Raw genomic sequence first — 13,953 nt, 5'->3', positions numbered from 1 at the left:
ATAGTTTCACAGAAGCCAAAAGAGCTACAGTGATTTATATCAGCTATGGGTTTGGTATATGCATAGGAACACACATGTGGACAGATGTACAGAGAGTTGTATAAATATCTGAAGTTACACCAGCAGAAATATAAGGCCATGGAATTACACCACCAGAGAATTTGACCCAAAAGCTCTAATAAGCTGAAGTTTATAAAAGAGTCACAGCTGTGTTGAGATTTCTTGTCTTTCACTCTCTAGAACTGAAAATAAATGTAAGAAACAGAAGTGCTCCAATTAGACATTTGGCTTTAAAAATCAGGAAGGTAGCCAGCTAATATCTAAGCACTTTTTTGTTCTTGGGAGTTAGACTAACAAAGATATCATAATTACAATCATACTGCATACAGATGAAGTGCACAGCATATACTGGTAAACCAAGTTGAGGAATTGAATTTAATTCCAGCTAAGTTGTTTCAATTTTAGTCCTTAATGAATACCCTTTTTTTTCTCTATTGTAATCCATACAGTAAGTACAAGTTTAGACTGAAATTTCCAAATGCATCTAACAAAGCTGCTAGCTGAACACAGAATTTCTGGGCAAGGCCCATATTCTTCTATTCCACTGAAATTCATACATTATCACCCATCCACAGCCACAGAGCTGCCTTCAGTATGGAGTGAAAAGTTCAGAACACTGTCTCAGTTTTCGTGAGCCACATAAGTCATCCTGCAAGCTCCTTTTGCATCTTTAGGCTTTCCTCAACCTGCCAGCTGCAACACAAACACTTTTGCACATCACCTCCCCATTTTTGAGATCCTGCTGATGTCAAGCTGGAAGAGGGAAGAGAAGATATGGCTATAGGGTGCCCACCTTTCTGCCTTTACCAAACAGCAGTGTAAGTGAAGGGGTAGTGTAAAACCTACTCTGCATCACCTCTTTGCATCACCCAGCACCTACTCTGTGTTCTGAAGAGGACTTTGTTCTTCCCCAGACTTGTAATCTAGGACTGCAGTCAGCCTTCTGAAGCTGAATGGATCCTCTTCAGGAATGACACTTGGGTATTACAGCCTGAGCCCTGCTCTGTTAGATGGAGGGCACCTTAAAAGAAAACCAAAGTGGAGCAGGGTTGCTATCCTTTTTTAGATTAAAAATATTTTATCCAGCAGCTCAGTGAGCACAGCAGGCACACAGGAGGCAGCAAACCCAGACTGCATTTCCTTTTCATAGAGGGAAAGCAATCTCCTGTCCCATTGTTGGCAGACGCATGCTGCCTCTTTGCTGTGGAACATGCCTCGTGTGGGGCAGAACGCATTGAGGCTCTCTAGTGTGGAGAGATACCACCTGGGGCAATCACAACCACCTTGCCAGGTGGCAGAGGGACATGCTGACACTTCAATTCTTTTGCTAGGGATTGGTTTCCTTGCAGGAATCCCTCTTTGAACAAAAGAGCTAATTAAGCCTCAGGGCAAAGACCCCAGGCTGCTCAAATCTTTCACAGGTAGAAGCACATAATAGGAGGGACAGAGTCCCTCCATTTCAGTGCAGTGTTTATCCCAATAATTAGGCCATTTCTTATGAGAGATACAGAGCCCCTGCTGCATAAGTGACAAATCTCTAGCTCCCATGTTCTGGACATGTGCTGTAAACATTGATTCATGAGATAAGCAGAGAAGGCAGCAGTACCAACTCCTCCACATAAGGCTTTGAAAACAAGACAGATACTGTCCTGGCATCTGCCTGAGAGCTCACTGCAGTAGAAGCATCCAGAAAATTATCACTATAGTGAGCAATTCTCACAAAACAGCTGATTTTGTGGATTCCTGCAGGGCACAATCCTGAATGATGTTTATGTCTACCAAGAGCAAGAAACTTCTGTGGTTACTCAGAAGCAGAATGTAATATGGCTCAAATCTTTGTTGACAAAATCTGCCTCGTGATCTAGGTCATTCTGGAGTTAGCTGGCAGCTGAGAAAGTTTTGAGGCTTCAACTTCAGATGCCTAACCCCTCCTCGACTCCAGCTGCTTTCTGATTTTTTATGTCTTGTACTATGCCTTCTTATACAGTTATTTTTTAAGTGTAATCTCACATGTGCAATATGAGATTCAAAAGTGAAATTATAGCCCATAAATTATTTCACATTGAGACCCAAACTCTCTTCAAGACCTTTCAAGATCTTCTAATTGCTCTGCAGATAGCTTTTAACCTCCAATGTGCTTACCATTATTATTCACAGCTATGTCCTGGGCTTGGGCTGATAACACAGCACATCTCTGGAAAATAATGTAGCCTTAGTGGATATTAAAGTGGAGGTGTTTCTAGGGTATTTCGGAGAAAGGTAATATGGTTGTGCCTTCAAAGGGAAAACATACAGCAGCAGATTCATGGAGTCAGATGCAAGTATTTGGGATCAAAAGCAATTATTTCATCTGGTAGCTTTCCTTCACCCTTACATGTTTTCTAACCAGACTGGTAATCTGTCTCCAAAAGGACCTGCCCTCTTCTTCTCTAGTCCCCTGCAGTGACTGATTTTGAGCAATTAAATGCTTTTGGACCATATGGTCTTTTCTCACCGCTGCCCCCATAGCCATGGGGCTCCTAAATTGGGACACCCATGGCAGCACCCGTGCAATCGATGCCTCGTATCCCCTGGCAGAGATTTCATTTAAGATGATTTTTTTTTCTAGAACAGCTTGTACAACAAATAGCTTTCAGCATATACAATTTGCAAAGTTGCCAGTTTATCATGAATAGAGCGATTTGTAGTCTAGTCATATCATAAAATCTTGTTAAAAGAAACAACACAAAGAGACTGCTCACTTTTCAGTTGCGGCGCTTTTGAATTAATTTGGATCCAGATTGCCTCATGAGTATTGTTTGTTCCAATATGAAACAGTTTATGGTGATAAATTGCAGCAGCCTCGCTTAAGAGCCGCCTGGTACAGTGTACTGCAGCAGAAGTTGAGTCAGCTTTCATACAGAGTATTTACTGTAGCTAGAGCGCACCCAGATTTGGTGACTTGGAGGACAGGTAACTGCAAAAGGCAAGGAAACCCGCGTATTTGATGGCACGTGTAGGTGTTGGGTAAGGTCAGGGCTTGTGGGGGCAAAATGAACCAAAGCAAATAATGAAAATCTAGTAACCTGCCTCCCATCAGAGCTCTCCTGTCACCCTCAGCCAGGTATTAACTTCTGAGTGTTGAATAATGATCTACAGAGACTGACACTGGCTTGCTCTAGCTATACTTTCAGTGCTGAGCCATTAAACGCCCATGAGTTCTTCCATCTAGCTCTAAATTTATTGTTACAGCAGATGTTACAGTCAAATCTCATTAGTAAGATTTCATTAATCTGCAGAATAATGACAAAACATTTTGGCACCCTCTCAGTCATAACCTTAATTAAGAATATGCAGGGTATATTGCATGACATATCACCCTGCAAATGCATGCTCTTGTGTGAATAGTCAAGGGTTCAATTCAGAGAGGGAGAGCAAGCATTTGCCACTGATTTAAATCATCAGGGCTTCAGGAAGTTTGGTCCTTACTTCTCTGTTAGATCTGGTCCTTACCAGTGTGTGACTCAGTAGCTTACCAGATTTTCTGTAGTCACTGAGAGGAAGAGGCAGCAGTTCTCTCAGCCAACATACTGGTATCTATGGCCTTATGACAACTACTTAAGGTCTTGTCCAGTGCTGCTAGATGCAGTCATAGGGCAGAATAGTCACAGCTGTCACTTCACACTTAAAAATATTTTTCACATTTAATTAAATTAATGAATTTGATGAGAAACTAGACCAAATTAATTTCTGGTTCCCTTGCACCAAATGCAACTGAGTTAAACAGAGATTAATTGAGGACCACGCAATTAATCTCTTAATTAACCCCGATGGGTTGGGATTAACCCTGCTGTTCAGGGTTAGAAATAAGTGTGATTGCCATGGGAACTCTGATACTATTGGAATCACAAAGTTAACGTTGACCAAAGCATCTGTGCCAAAACACATCTGAGCAAATGAAGTAGATTTATCTTGCTCCCACTGTCCCTGCCCTCATCATTTTGCAGTTTTTGGGGCTGCTTCTATTATAAGGAGAAATCAGGAGTAGAACCAGAAAGGCCTTTCCTGCAATGTCATCTGTTAATCTAAAGCCCTGAACACATGCACAGCAGGAAGGCAGACAGCAGGAAATACTCCCTTTCCTTCCACTTCCAAGCACCTTTTCAAATCCTGTCCTACCCAAAAATCTTAATGGGCTTTTCTTAGAGATTATGACAATATTTTACTCCTGGGCTTGGTTTCCTTACTGCATTCTCTCTGTTTTTCCAAATGTCTAAATTGCAATGTGGGGTGATGAGCAAAGATGCTTGAATTAACAAGGATAACAACATCAGAAAGACCATTCAGCAGAGCCTTGCCTACATTTCTATGTGCTAGTGGTAGCTGTTATATGAGAAGATCAAAATTTCTATAACTGCTGCAATGCAGCTTAATCGTTGAATCACAGAATGCCAGATTGGAAGGGACCTCAAGGATCACCTGGTCCAACCTTTCTAGGTACTACTATACCTTATAGGAGATGGCTCAGCACCCTGTCAAGCTGAGATTTAAAACTGTCCAATATGGGGGAATCCACCACTTCCCTTGGGAGACTATTCCAATGTTTGACTGTCCTTGTGGGGAAAAATTTACCTCTTGTGACCAATCAGAATCTCCCCAGGAGAAAATTGTGTCCATTATCCCTTGTCTTTTCCATGTGACTCTTTGTAAATAGGGAGTCTCCAGCTTCCTGGTAGCCTCCCTTTAAGTACAGGAACATTGTAATAAGGTCTATGTGAAGCCTTCTCTTCTCAGAGCTGAACAAACCCAGTTTTCTCTGACTCTCCTCATCTGGCAAGTCCTCCAGTCCTCTGATCATCCTTGTGGCCCTTCTCTGGACCCTCTCCAGCCTGTCCACATCCTTTTTGTAGAGCAGGGACCAAAACTGAACACAATACTCCAGGTGTGGTCTGACAAGTACTGAGTAGAGCGGGATGATGACTTCTTGATCTCAGCTGGTGATGGCCTCATTGATGCAGCCCAGCAACCTGCTGGCTTTCTTGCTGCTGCGATGCACTCTTCACTTATGTTGAGCCTGTTATCCACCAAGACCCCCAGGTCCCTTTCCACAGGGCTGCTGTCTAGCCTGGTGGATCCCAGTCTGAACTGCACTTTTGGGTTATGTGTTTCCAGGTGCAAGATGTTACAGTTCTCTCTGCTGAACTTCATAAGGTTTCTGCTAGCCCATTTCTCCAGTCTGTATAGGTCATCCTGGAGGTTGGTTCTCCCTAAGGCACCTAAGGTGTCTTAGGCACCTAGGCACCTGCAGGGACTCTAACATGCATGCACGTTTCTACTTCTCTTCTCACACACACAGATAACTAAACAGTTTCTTCACATATTTGGTTTGTATTCAGGGACTCAAGAAGCATCCTTCAACCTTACAAGGCCATTCACTAGTCTGTGTTACACTCAATCTGATCCTCAAGTACTGTCTGGCTTTCTCTTGGGCTGCTGATCATGAAGCTGAAAGGCATTTAAATCTCCATCATTTGATCTGAATGAATGTAGCTGTTGTAGTAAAAAGTTTCAATAAAGCAACACTATTAGCCAGTTTTCCACATAACCCCATTCATAGATTGCCACAGGATCTGTGTATATCATTCTTACATGCATCTAATGAAACACAAGTTTAAAGGGAGACTGTTGTGCTAAACAAACATGCATCCTGGGTATCCTGCAGTTTGGTACTGTGAGGCTTTGAAAAGAGAACCAAAACACAATAACCTATAGTCCATGCAAAGAAAAAAACAGAAGAAGTGCAGCTTTCACTCTGCTCTTCCGTGGAGATCTCATCATTTGATGTGCATCTTGAAAGAAACAGTAAAGCAGAGTCTGGGGCTCAAGTGCACCTTCTCTTAGACACAGGATGTGAAAACAAATGAGTGTTCCTGCAAGAGCTTATCTCACCATCAGCTCTGACACCAAACACCATTCTCTTTCAGACTAGCAACACAGACTAAAATAATCTGGTTCATTTATGTGAGAACACCCAATGCAACCACTGGTGTTTCTTTATCATGCAGCCAGAGGAACACCTCTCCCTGCAATTTTATGACTGTCTTTAAAATGTGGAGATACGCAGGAAAATGGAATTTGTGCTAAACCACATGAAACCAGGCCAAGAAAAATCTTGGTAAGGACCTGACTCAACAGACAAGGGAAAGGAAGTGGGAGACAAACTGGTCCTTTTAGGCTGCCCTCTCTCAGCTTCAACTTTTAAAGTTCTAACAGTATCAAGCTAACATATTTCCATCTTTTCTTAGGAGGAAGACAAATAGCTACAGCCTGTCTGCCTCTTACTAAATTACAACTCTGAACACACAGGAGCACAGTTTAGCTCAAAGGTTTGCTACAGCAACCTGCAACAGCTGGTGAAATTGCTCAGTTTAGAGTTCTCGTTGACTCAGATTCAACACTACTTTAAACGTAACAATTTGAACTCTAATTGCCAGATATATTAACACCTATAGAAAATGAACATAACTTATCAAAATGCTTTAGTGTAGCAGAACTTTTAACAGGATGTAAAGGATCCCAAGAATATATTATCATCTTGACTTGGGGTCATGCCAGACTCTGCAGACTTCAATGGAAATAGTTTTGCATTATAGAAAGCCACTACAACATTATTAAAATGCACTACACAACTCATCATCTTAGAGATCTCGATGTACACGAAGGCTGGAACACACTAAGGAGGTTTTTCCTCAACATTTTAAATCATTTATACTAATTTCTGGTAGGTGATAATTCCCAACCACACTGATGAACATTTGAAAAACTTCACTTATCATGAATGCAAAACATTACACAGAAAAATATAAAGTACATTTTGCATTTGCTTGTAGAAGCAACTGATAAACCATATCCATACAAGCAGTAAATACATATCCTTTTTTGCCAGCATCAATTTTTTACTTTCCACCCACAAGCCAGTGGCAGAATATTTGCTGACAAAACCAGTAAAAACCATATCCCCATCAGCAGGGAGCTGAAAATTTGCAGTGTCTTCTTAGTACAATGTCTTGCTAGCTGCAGTCTTATATTGCAAAAATGTTGATAATAAAGCTGTTATATATTCTATTTTAGGCTAAGAAACAAAGTGGCAAAAGAACTGGATTGCTTTTTTCCCCAAAAGGCAGCTTTTGGAGGACAATATACATATATATATATATATATATTTATACACACACATATACATACACAACCCAGTCAAGCTTCCCATCCTTGATTCAGTGGATTATTCACTGTAGAAAATGATAGTTTATTCTCTGAAAGCATCTTTAGGAGGGATGCAATTGATTCACCTCACTAACAGATTTTAAAATGTAGTTGAAGGCAAATAGTTCTTGTGCTCTTGAAATATTTTCTTAGGCTAATACATGCACCTTTAGGTGCTTATATTTAAAATACACAAACAAACAACAACAACAAAAAACACCCAAGAAACCCAACACAAAAAACCAAACAAACCCAAACAAAACAGCGTGTCCTGGCCCACCATGAATTATACAGACCCCTTGCACTGTTACTAGTCTTCCTTTGGCAATGAAGTCTCAGACCTTTCTAAGCCCTCTACTTAGATCTACAGGTATCTGCCAATGCATTCACTGCCTTCCACAAGAGATATTAAGATATTAGAGAGCCAGAATCACATCTTTAAAAAAAAAAAAAAAAGCAAATAAATAATGACTGAATGCAATTTCCTGTAGCCACATCCACTCATTTTCCCCTGTGAAACCGATTTCTAGGACAGTTCCACAAAGGAGCATGCATGTATGCATGAGCTGGTGATTTGTCCTATGCCTAATTCAGACCAGGGAAAAGAATTAAACCATCTCTTAGGAAAGTAGCAGTCTAGAACTTTGCTTTTTGCCTCCTTGGGAGAAGCAAATGGAGGAAGGGTCAAGGGAATATGACATTGGCTTAGTTTATAAATAAAAAGCAGGGCTAATGGGATGCTCATGAGGAAGGGATTCCTAAAGAGATGCAGGTTTCAGAGATGATGAACCGAATTGGGTTTCACATGTTTTCACATAGAGCCCTGAGCTGGGCCAGGGCAAGGGGAGAGCAGGACAGCACCTTCCAAAACACAATGGAATCTACTCCAGATGGATGGCTATGTCACTTTGAAGCCACCATCATGATTTGTTTGCAAATTATGTTTTCCAGAATACATTAAGAAGTGCAAACTACCTAAGTGCTGCCATACTGCTTTCAGCACACGTTTTTTCTTCCACTTAAGCCAGACCTTTCTATTCCGTTGTCACACTATGAACCATTCAACAAATGTTGCCCATTGGGTAGTAGTGCCTAGTGCAGTAATAGAAACAGATAATTTAACAATGAGTAGTGGACCATGCTACATAAGTAGACGTCATGGTCATAACAATAGTCATATCAGGGACTTATAAACTGTTCTTTGCTCAATACTTTCCTTTAGTATTTAGTTACCCTGCCATCCTGTTTGCCTACAATATCTGTGCAATTACCAGCAGCTGAATTTACACCATGCTGTAGCATGGACACTCAATAAGACATGCATGCAATACTAAAGATTTTAAAACAAAATTGAGGAAGAAATTCAGACTAAATGTCGGGGTGGGGTGGGGGGCAGGGCTAGCAGCACTGAGGTAAGAAACCAGTTTAATCATGTAAAACCCATATTCATTTATTACGCTTCTCATTTGAGTCCTGTGGCAAAAACATCCTGCCAACATCACTCAAACTGAAATGTACAAATTATACAGCTCTAAAATAATAAAAATAATAGAGGCATAAAATGCCATAAGCAGAGGCTTTGGATTACACTTTATTGTAATTGTTACTAAGCACAATCTATTTGCAAAATGACTGTAGAGTTCTCTTACCCAAAGGGTTAGTAAACAAACAGACCATAAGAGAACAGAGTAGCTTTTAAAAACCATGGCCTACAATTTCAGCCAAAAAATTGTCTAATAAAAGTTCAAATATTTTTCATAGTCCTTGCAATACAGCTGCCCAGCTTGAGAGGCAGATGTGCTGGATAGGTCATGAGGGCTTCCATCCAGCTTCATCATCCTGAAACTTTACCACAAGTTTGGTGACTGCAGAAGTAAAACAAGGGGCCAAAAGCTGCACTGCTACCAACTACAGTTTGAAAGCAAGTGGTGGCCCCAGGTACACTTCCAAGCAGCTCAGTCCTGTTGCTGCATGTTGGGCAATCTCAGGGAACACCTACTTGATTGACATACACACATCCAAAAAGACATGGGCAGAGAAATCCCTTCTCCTTCACATCCATAATGGTTCTTAGTGTGAGGACAGTGAGCTGCTTAGTCTTGGCATGAACAGAGACAATTCATTGCATTCAGAGAGGCACAACTCCATGCTTCAGAGATGCTTCCATAAATCAAAATTAAATAAGGTGAAAGTACCTACACAACTGAGCAACAGCTGAATAGGCGCTGTTAGAAATACTGTTCCTGGATTCAGACACCTCACTTACACCTAAGAATGTTTTTCCAGAGACCAACATCACACAGGAAAGTGCAGATAGCATCAAACTACTAAAAAAGTACACTACTTCTGCACTTGGTCAGGACAACAGCAAGCTTTCCTGTGCCAGGCCAGGCAGACCCATTCTGGCCCGTGTATGGAAAGCAAGACTGACCCCAGCTCTGCCAATTAATTAATTACTGCATTTTCACCCATCTCTTTTGTTGGCTGCTGAGAGTTGTGTCTCCTAACTCCAGTTGTGTGCTGTGGAACCATGCAAAATTGTAGCAAAATCTGATCCTCAAATAAAAGTGGACCATGCTAATTGAATCAAAGAGATACAACAACTAAGGGAGACAAAGTCCTATGTGAGAAATACTGTCCCTTTCATCCTCTGGTTTCTGTAATGGTTGGAAATTAGGATGGGCTCTCTGGATTTGAGTTAAACATATTAAAGGATCTGTTAAGTGTTTCCATTACTGCCTAAGAATATCCTTACAAGTCTACTGGGTCTGTTAAGTGTAAGTGGAAAAGATTTGCTGTACATGCATTTAAATGCCTGCCTTGAGCTGCTGTGTGCTGGTGGTAACTGTGTGGGTAACCATGGAAGAAAAAGCATAGAGACAGAAGGGAGGTTCAGATATTTAGGACTACAGAGAGACACAGGGAGAGGCTGAGTACAGGAGCCAGACAACAGCAACAGAGAAAGAAAGCTCAGCAGACGGAGCTTTCTAAAAGACACGACATCAAGCTGACGTTGATGGAGGTACCAAAAGCAGCAGTGCTGCATTAGCCAGAACCAATTAAGAGGAACAGCTGAAAATGGGAATTGTGAAGAGTGATAACTAGACACTCTTAACAGGGAGAAACTACATAAGAGAAATTACATGCCCTAGAATGAAGAAAATATTTTTTTAATGTTTTATGTACATATTTTCATATGTTCCAAAATGTTACACATTCATGCATTTCTAGGTGCAATACCCAAACCCAACAAATGCCATCAGGTTTGTGAAGGAAGCAGAAAGGCAAGCAAACATGGCACTCCTTTGCCAAGCAGTTAGCAGGGAACACAGTTAAAGCCAGCACAGACACTGACTAGCCAAGGTGCTAGGGTTTTTGAAGCGGGAAGGGAAGAGTTTGAATCATTCATGAGTCCTTCCTTTCTAAATGGAAAACCAGAGATGACAGAGAAAGCACAGAACAATAGAGTAACAGCTATTTTATCCTATACTCAGACTGGACAGATAAGGAGAGCCTGAAAACAACAGCAGCACTTCTTGACACTATGTCCAGTTAGAACTGTACTTCCCATTGCCAAGGGAGGAAAACAACCTTTTTACACTTTAAGTTCTTGAATAGTCTAGCCCTTTACTGCACATGCAACTCAACAATTCATATTACCTTTCCTCTGTCTCTCACAAGAAGCCACCCCTTGTTCCAGCAGCTGCATGCCAAACCAGAGGCTGCAGAGGCTTCTGGCTCAGGGCTGCTCCCCCCTCTCCTCCATCTGAGGCAGATCCTGTGCAGTCATTCCATGGCAGCTTTATCTATTCCCAATTACACATGGATTAAACTAAATGTAGCAGTTTTATTACATGTGCAAATCCACTGCTGTTTAATCTTGCCACTGCTGTGTTTGGTTTTGATGTATTCTGACTGGCTTGCCTCTAAGCAGCAGGCTGAAGAATATGCACAGTTACTCACACACACTTTTGCGTGTGCTATGTATTTGCATTTTGTAACTACTAAAAGCAGGCATTTCCAAATCATATAGTGCAGGGACAACCACAACAAGAAGATGCGGCAATGAAGGGGAGCCTGAGGTCCTCAGCTAAAACATTTCAGCACCATGAGGTGATTCAGACTTTTAGTGTTGGGAGACAGCAGTCCAAGGAGATGCTAGACTAATGGAAAAAAAAACAAGAGTCCCATGCTGTCACCTTTCAGGCTGTTCCTTCAGCAGCTCTACCCACTAACATCCAAGCACTGACGCAAATACGCAACAAAGGAGAAGGATGACAGAACAGATGCAGTTTCTTTATCATATTGTGTTGTGCAAAGAGGGTTGCAACCCTACATAGCAAGCTACTGAGTGAGCAACACCTTGCTAACTATCTACTGACTGCGCATCAACAGCTGCTAAGCCGACTCTTCTTCGTGCCTTACACTCTTAGTAGGGGTGAGGGCCAAAGTCTCTGCTCGCATGCTGGACAAGACCTACCTACCTTCTAGTTCCTGAAGCTTTTGACAATCAATGTCAAATGAAACTGTCCATTGCTCCGCCTTTCTGCCAGAGGAGAGTTTCAACTACTATTTGGGAATTCCTACTAGGTGCAGTAGGGTTTTGCTCTTCAGCCAGTCTACCCATAGCAAAAGATAAGATGATTTCCACAGATCTGTAGGCAACATTTCAAAATGAATGATGGAATCTGATGGAAATTTTGACCTTTCACCCTCTTCTTCCTAATTTTGCTCTAAAAGAGTTCTTCTCTTGCCGATGTTATGCCCCAGTGATGCTCCAAATTGACCTACTGTATGTATCCCATGATATATGCAGAGGGCTGCTGGAATTTGTAGGCTTATCTACAGGAACTGAGCACACACTAGGACAAATACAAATAACAACCAGAAACAGTGGGTGGAGGCAACTGGGGAAAATATTAGCAAGTTACATATGTGAGCCTTAGGGTGAGGTGTTTTTTTTTTCCTTTAGGAAGGTACAACATACCAGTGGTTCTGTTTCATAGAACAGTTTGGGTTTAGAGGGACCTCAAAAATCATCTAGTTCCAACCTCCCTGCCATATCATTTTCACTAATGTAGAGGGGAACACCCCCTCCTCCCGTGCCTGTCCTTCCTACAGAGCTTGTATCCATCTGTATATGGTTACTTCCTATACTCATTTCTTATAGCCCTTGTGTTATGGCAATCTTTTTATTTTTTTGGTGAACAGCTGACCTTTATCTTTTAAAGATCAGTAGAGATTCCTGCTCTGCAGGAAAACCTATGAAAGACTCCTTGCAGCCTCCGATGGCTTCCTATGGTCCTGAATGCTTTCATTTCATCATATTTAACAAAGGAGCATGCAGAAGTCTAGACATTTATTATTGTCAATTAATAGATTGTAACCTGTTTGGGGCAGTGACTCCAGTTTTGTTCTGGGTTTGTTAATAAACAAGAAGAAGATGACTACGGGGAACAGGGTGTTTTTTTGACCTTAGAGGAGTATAAATAATGAGGTGAGAAAAGAATAAAACTGGAAAGTTTCAGAAGGAATATACTTCATTAAACAATAAAGCCACAGGAACAACTTTCACTACAAAATTGACAAGTGTCCTGAAATTGCCCTTGTAGATCTACCCATCCTCTCCAAGGATTCTATATCTATTAACATCCTGCTAGGGTTTTTTTTTTCTTTCTTTCTTTCCTCAGTATCACAGGATATATAGAACATACATATACATAACCCTTCAGAATCCCAAATGGGTGATAGGACTTGAAAGGACCACCCAGTCACAACATGCAGTTCTTTGCAACCACATAACAAACATCTAGCTCAGGAAAGCCCACAGTGCATCCACTTCACACATGCCTTCGCAAAACACAAGCAACAAATGTGAAAAGAACAACAACAAAAAAAACCCAACCACAAGTCTGCCACCCAGCAGCTATCATTATTTTAAAAGCCTAAAGGCAACCAAAAATGAAATCCATCTTGGGAATAAACCACTGTCCTTCAGTGGTAAGGAACATTCTAAGACCAGTTCAAATACTCTAGCACCCTCCCACTTCCAGGGCTCTTGCCTGGGACACCATGGCACACACAGCCCATTAAGCAAGAACACCAGGTCCCCTTCCACCAACAGCTCCTTCTCCTTGCAGCACAGTGCACCACCATTCCTAAGCATCAGCTGCCTGCATTTCTATTGCCCCTTTGTTCACTAGATCTCATTTGGAGAAGTGAGGAGTTTAGACAGTCTACCATTCCCCTGGCCTTTGCTTCTTCTGCTTTGTCCAAGTTCTCATCCCTGTTCAGTCCCACAGCCACTCTCCCTGGCCTCAGCCAGGAATAAAAACACCCTTGCCACTCCCTCAGCCCTTCCACTGGACCTCCCACAACTCTCCCACCACCTTCTCCAGATTCCTCTTCCTTAATTACTTCCATATGCTGCCCTACCCTCTTAATTTGATTCAGCTGGGAAGAGTTGAACTTTCCTCACCTGGGACTCCAGGGGCCACATACGTAATTACACACACCAACACATTGTCTGCCAGGCTTGTGTGTTCACTGTTCCATAGTTTCATGGTCAGTGTCAGTGCAGCAAGTGAGAATCTACATTCAGATGCCTGCATGCCAGATCAGACCATCCCAATGTTACAAGCTTATGTTGAA

The sequence above is a fragment of the Apus apus genome, chromosome 2 (assembly GCF_020740795.1).
Source record: "Apus apus isolate bApuApu2 chromosome 2, bApuApu2.pri.cur, whole genome shotgun sequence".
Taxonomy (NCBI): Eukaryota; Metazoa; Chordata; class Aves; order Apodiformes; family Apodidae; genus Apus; species Apus apus.
This window is presented reverse-complemented; position numbering follows the sequence as displayed.